Raw genomic sequence first — 6593 nt, forward strand, 5'->3', positions numbered from 1 at the left:
CTTTATATCGTCATTAAACACAAGATATGACAAATTATACTTTGACACATGTAGTCAAGTTTATTTAAGGCATAATTTTAATGATTATTTATATAAAAATAGTTAAATGCTCTTTAAAAAAATCTAAAATTAACAATATACTTTAAGGCTGTTGCCAATCAACAAAATCTATATTACCATTACCATTTATCAAATTACATTGGTATTACAATTGCATAAATAATGTTATGAAAATGAAATTATTCTCTTATGTGAAACTAAAACCGCTATAGGGGGCTGTATGTCTTAAGAATAAAAACTTTCATTCATTTGAATTATTGCAAACGACTGATTCATTCATGAAAGAAGCAAAGTTCACTTTATGAATGAATCAACGACTCACGATTCATCAGCAAAATAAAGCAGAAACAAAGTCAAAATGTACAATGTTGCCTGAAATAATTGTCAAAAACAAACTGTTTATTGAGCAGTTGTATAAAATGAATGCCACATGCAATTGTGCTGATATTCTGGAAAATAGCACTATACTGGAGCTATGTTTAACTATATTAAGTTATAAACACATAAATAGTTAACAAATAAATAAATAAAAATAAAAACTCATAAGGTGGCAGTTCTTCTCTTGAATTTTTGGGGGAATTTTAGACCTTGCATGACGCTTAAGTTATGCCAACGCCAGACTAGCTTGCTTGTTAAGCATAATGGAGAGTTAAGTTCGGCTGTATTGAGATGTTTTAATAGAATTTACATTTCACAGCAGTGACAAACAGTGCCAAACTTCAGAGCAAATATGATCGTTCGTCACCTGGCTGTCATCGATGAGGAAGGTCAGAGAGCCGTGGATGGCGATATTGGGAGGGGTTCAGGCGCACTGGCAGAATGGCAGAATAGACTCACGATCTTTGTTCAGGCGCACTGGCAGAATAGACCAAAAACTAGGCTAACTTAACTATATTAGGATATTTTTGATTTCTATTTGGTCAGATTGTTAAAATGATACCACAAGCAAGTCATCATTTTGGTTGTAAAATTTATATATATAGTAAATAATAATAATAGGCTAATAAAGAAAAGTTAAAGCAAAGTTTTGTACAATCCAAACATGTACAACAGAAAGCCCTGCTCACAGGAGTCCCTGGAGTGCATACATTCTTTACTGAAGACACACACACACACACACACACACACACACACACACAATCAGTGGCAATGTGTTTCTATGACAATCTGATTCTTTAGTAAAGAATTAGGAAAGTACATTAATACTGTCAGCAGCCAGCACGAATACATGAAGAAAAAGGAAAGATGGATAACACAGAAGCATTTTCATGATAAAACCATGAAGAGGTCAGCATCTACTAATTAGAGGATAATTAGAGGACACACACACACACACTCAGATCCCTTGTCACGTGTTCATTGCATTGCACTGCTAAAGTGAGTGTCATGGATGAACAGCAGCATATGGAGAGGTATGAGAAATGCAAAAAAAAACGGACGCGCTCGTACACACATTTGCACGTGCCCGAGTAACGATAGCAACCATAATTCATAGTTCAAGTAGTGGGAGTGTCGTCTTTTGTTCCCTGTGTAAATTAATACTATGGTAAAATCAAACAGAAAAGTGTCACATGCAGATTCCTGCCTAAAAAAAAACCAACACTGAACGATGACGTAATCCTGAAACACATTCATTAAATCTGTCAATCAAACATCAAGCTCCACCCATTTCTGACTTCCTCAGCTCTGCTTGTGTAACAGCGCAGTGGCCAATAGGAAAACGGGAGTCTAGTGGACCAATAGAATATTAGCCGGCATGCTCATTATCAAAATGGCAGTTTATGAGACTGGAATATAACCCAGTAGCCAATCAGAAAGCAGCGGATGGATCCATGAGCCTATGGGAAAGCAGCGGGATCATTTTCTCTTTGACGTGCTCGGCCGCTTGGCCTGCCACAGGTGACCGTGGATGGTGAGAGCATCTACGCGTCTAAGCTCCTTAAATAATTTGGGCCCTGAAGACAGAAAGAAAAAACATAAACTGAGCTGATGGTGCTGAAATCTTTAGTTATTTTGGCTGAATAAACACGACATAAATTCACATTTACAACATTCAAGAAGAGCTGTAAAACACATTCTCACCATTGTATTCTGCTACAGATGTGATAGATGAGGCTGTTGAGCCGTTGTCCCAGTCTCGTTCCATGTTCATGCTCGCATTTCGGCTCAGTATGGGAAAAGATTCCACAGATTCCCCCCTACAACACACATTCGGGAATTATGTGTTATTATAATCTGATAAGTGTAGATATGAGTTATGAATTGCTGACAAATACATAATATATATATATATATATATATTATATATATATATATATATATATAATAATATATATATATATTATAAATTACAAAACATTAAACAAAATAAATACAGCATTTCATAAAAAATGCATTAATAACTAAAATATATAAATTAAAAAACATAAGTAAATTGAAAATTAACTAAGATAAATTAACTAAGATAATAAATACACTACAAATACATTAAAAATAAAATAATGTATAATAAATTATTTAATAAAAAAGATTAAAATACATAAAGTAGCTCTGAAGTAGCTAGTGTGTATCGTCAACTCAAAGTGTGATGTGCTAAAATATCTAAATAAATTATAAAAAAAAAGTTAAAATACATAAATGAATTAACAATAAATAAATAGAAATAAATATTAATAAACAAATTAATTAATTAATTAAAAATAAAGAAAATAATGCATTAAAAATAAATTTAAATAATGTACAAAATCAACATTTTGGCATACACCTATCATTTTAAGTCCAGAAAAGTGGGCTGCACACTGATGTCTGTTCCCACTCACCTGTGTGAACTGGCCCCTCCTGACGCCACACTGTCACCTTCAGTAGCAGCAGAGGCCAATATGAGAGACGATCCGGAGTGAGCAGAACAAAGACTAACCGCTGGAGAGAGGAAGGAGTGATGTTAAAATCAAATGTAGCATGTAGAAGATGCACAAATTCAGGCATGGTCATGCAAAAGTCATGGACATTAAAAGGAAAGCTTTCTTATGAGCAGAACCGGAAGATTCAGCACGATGCAGTGATTTAGGGGCAGGGCCTCCTGTTACGTGGGCGTGGTTTGGACACACCCCTGTTCCTCCAGGGGGGTATTCCAGAAAGCAGGTTATGTGACAATGGAACCCGGGTATGTTTAAGAGTAAGTGAGCGGATAACCTCAACTTTCGGTTCCAAAAACAGAGGTAACTTTAAGTTATATTTGATATGTTAATGAGGCGGGACGTTTAAGCGCAGCGACTAATTTATAATAACCATAAGGTAATATAGCCCTAATATATATATAATAAATAATATAATATACTATATTATATAATATTTTATAGTACTTTTGCCTATAATGAAAAGACTGCTAGTAAACAATAAATGTATTATTATTCGAATAATGTACACTATGCATTATAAAGGTAATGTATAAAACTTATTGAGCACGTGTTTATTTTATTATATATAATTTATTTTTTTTATTTACATGTTATATTATCGGTCACACATGCAAGTTTTCGATAATGTCTAAATTCTAAATCAAAATACATATGTGATATGACTTAATATATAATTAGCATAAAAACAAACAATATAATTCACATTCTCAAGGATTAAAAGATTAAATGGAAAAAAAAATAAAAATGATTGCACACCATCAATTAGGTGGCGATATGCATTAAGCATGTAAACAACTAATGAATAAAAGAAGAAGGAAAGAAACAGCTTGGCGCGCTTTTTCCTTAGCGTCCGTTTCCATAGTGACTCGTCGATTCGTCGCTCTGTTGAGAATGTCTCGAGTCTTAATCAGGAAACATACTCTGAGTTGAATGAACTTACTCCCCGGCAAAAGGACGCGTTTTTGGAACCACATACCACCATATCCTCGAGTAAGCAAGGTTTGGGGTTAATCAACCGAGAGTTCAGGGTTTAGTTTACGGTAAGTTAACCCTTGCTTTTCTGGAATACACCCCAGGTACTGCGCTACCTCTGCAGCGTGGCCGACCCCAACCAGACTACAAATAGTCCGCAAATATAAACACTTATTATAGGTGTACCGTAGTGATTCAGGATAAGACAAAAACACGGTTTGGAAAATGGATTCATGATGTACTCGCTCATTATATATATTTTTTACATTTTCAACACAAAACAAATCAGCCCTGCGCTGATTGGAGCAGAAGAGCCGGGAGCGGTGGATTTTGTTTATATTGGAGAGAAGTAGTTCCGGCTACAATGTTCTTCCGCCAGACGCGAGCCCCAAAAGTTACCGACTGCAGCTTTAAAGCTGGTGGACAGACCGGTTACTGACACCTGGCTTCATCTCGCTTTAGCTCTGACTCCGCCTCCAGCTGCTGCTTACGTATTCGTGCCTCTTCGGCCTTACGCTGCTGTTTGAGGAGGAACGCAGCCCTCTTCTGATCATCCTACATACAGAAATGGAAAATGGAGAGATTGGTTTTAATGAAAAAAATAAAATAAAAATCATAGCCAGGCAAGATGTGACAGGTAATAAAAAAAGAAAGAAAATAATTTGCAATTTTCAACAAAATCATTTACATTCACAATTTTCTTTAATTAAAAACATTTATTAAATTATGGATCATTGGTGCCTTTTCACATCCTTATGGCCTTTAAATTCCCACATTTTCACTTTAAACTGCATACAGTCAAGGCGTACTCTGCAACAATAGCATTTTATAAGTTGTTATGTGATTGTGAATGTTACAGCAGGGCTGTTGTTGTTGTATATTCTGTCTGTTTTGCTTGCTGAAACCTTTTGTATGTGTTCTTGACAGGAACACAGGAGCAACCTTTCTTTGCAGCTATTCAGCTTTGACAAGTAGTACGTATTCTGTTTCAAAATCCATTGTGTTTTTCTAATCCTAATTCATACTTCATACATTCATACTTGTGGTATCATTTTGCCTTTTCTGTGGGATCTGTTCATCAAAGAATCCTGAGAGAAAAGTATCATGGTTTCCACAAAAACATAAAGCAGCACAACTGTTTTTCAACCTTGATAATAATCAGAAATATTTCTTTAGCAGTAACATAAGCATTTTATAATTATTTCTGAAGGACTCTTGTGACAACTCAGATCCCTCGAAGTAATTATGCTGAGGAAATTCAGCTTTGATCACAGAAATTATATTTTACAATATATTACAATAAAAAACAGTCACTTTTAAATGTTTTTATTTCAGCAATAATAATCACATGAATGCAAATCTTGGTTTTGAGAATGAACGAAACGCGAGACTTTTAAAAAAACATTTAAAAAGGCAGATATATCATTCTATTTCAAGTCATTATCCTTCTACTCATCCTACCTGTTTTCCAGGGAGGCCGATACGGTCTCATGTGTTCTCATGCGGCTCTGGTCATCAAGTCCTACAGTCCTGATCTATCGTCCATCCAGTTGCTGTGAGCAGAACCTTAATTAGACACAATCTTTGAGCTGCAAATAAATATTATTAAATATCTCTGGTGGGCCAACAGACAAGAGTTTCTGACAAGTAATTGTTTATTGGACTTCAAGGAAATGTTTTGATTCAAGCAAACTGTAACGGAAGACCATGGGTCCGAAGCACACTTTTATTATTGTCATGTTGAGAGAGATTTTGCGGATGATGGTGCTGTTTCTCTCCTGGCTGTGTTTTCCTTCCAGAGAACAGTCCCAATGGTGTGGAGGAGATTGAGAAATGGCTGACCCAGCTTTCACAGTCTAGGTTTGTGCTGCCGAACCAGGTCCTGCGGGGAGGGAGTAGTGTGCCTCTGAAGAATGCCACGGCGAGAGAAACAATACTTTGAAACGTCTTATTACTTCTTGTCAGGTATTTAATTACAATGACTGATATGCAATGCAAAAAGCATGATAATATCTTTTTTTTTTTTTAAGATGCATTTTCTTGCTGAATTCATTTCTATAGTTTATATAGTTGATCTAAAAGCCGTTCACACCAAGAAGACCAATAAACTGGAGCGATTATTACAATGATACGGCAAGTCCACACATTTCATTTTTTACTTTAGAATTCAACCATGGGCAACGTGACGGTGGTTGAGAGACATTGTGATGTTGAAGAAGGCTTAAAGTTTATGTTATTGGAGGTCATTTATGGTGTCACGAATACACGTTGGACAAAAATGCTATGGGTATTAGAAAACGTTTAAAAGTGGTCCGCCCACATTGTGGTACATAGGGGACCTCATTTTGGATCAAGTGCATTTCTAAGCACTTTGGGAAAGAGAAGAAGGTTATATTTTTATTTTTGTATATTATGATTATTATTACAATGTTTGTACTGTTTAGGGACTGGGCAGCCCTTATTTTTATCAGGGTACAGTTGGCTTCCTGTCATGGCCCCCGCAATGAATTCCGTCTTCTCCTTGGCAAGTACTTACACTATTTTCTTTTGCCCCCGTCTACCCCATCATTTCTCGTCTTGCAATCTTAAAACAAAAACCAAGAAAATCAGAAATTAGGTTTAAACTGTTTAAATACATTTCAC

The 6593-nt window shown here is 35.6% G+C and overlaps 1 long non-coding RNA gene across 1 annotated transcript; it reads right to left on the reverse strand.

Moving 5' to 3' along the window:
* Window positions 1-1386: 1386 nt before the first annotated feature.
* On the reverse strand, window positions 1387-2939 carry LOC122142885. Its single transcript, XR_006158834.1, has 3 exons — window positions 2880-2939; window positions 2143-2258; window positions 1387-2015 (listed from the first exon to the last, which is right to left on the reverse strand). It is a non-coding gene; the product is annotated as an uncharacterized LOC122142885 (long non-coding RNA).
* Window positions 2940-6593: the final 3654 nt, after the last annotated feature.

Source organism: Cyprinus carpio, unplaced genomic scaffold (assembly GCF_018340385.1).
Source record: "Cyprinus carpio isolate SPL01 unplaced genomic scaffold, ASM1834038v1 S000000356, whole genome shotgun sequence".
Taxonomy (NCBI): domain Eukaryota; kingdom Metazoa; phylum Chordata; class Actinopteri; order Cypriniformes; family Cyprinidae; genus Cyprinus; species Cyprinus carpio.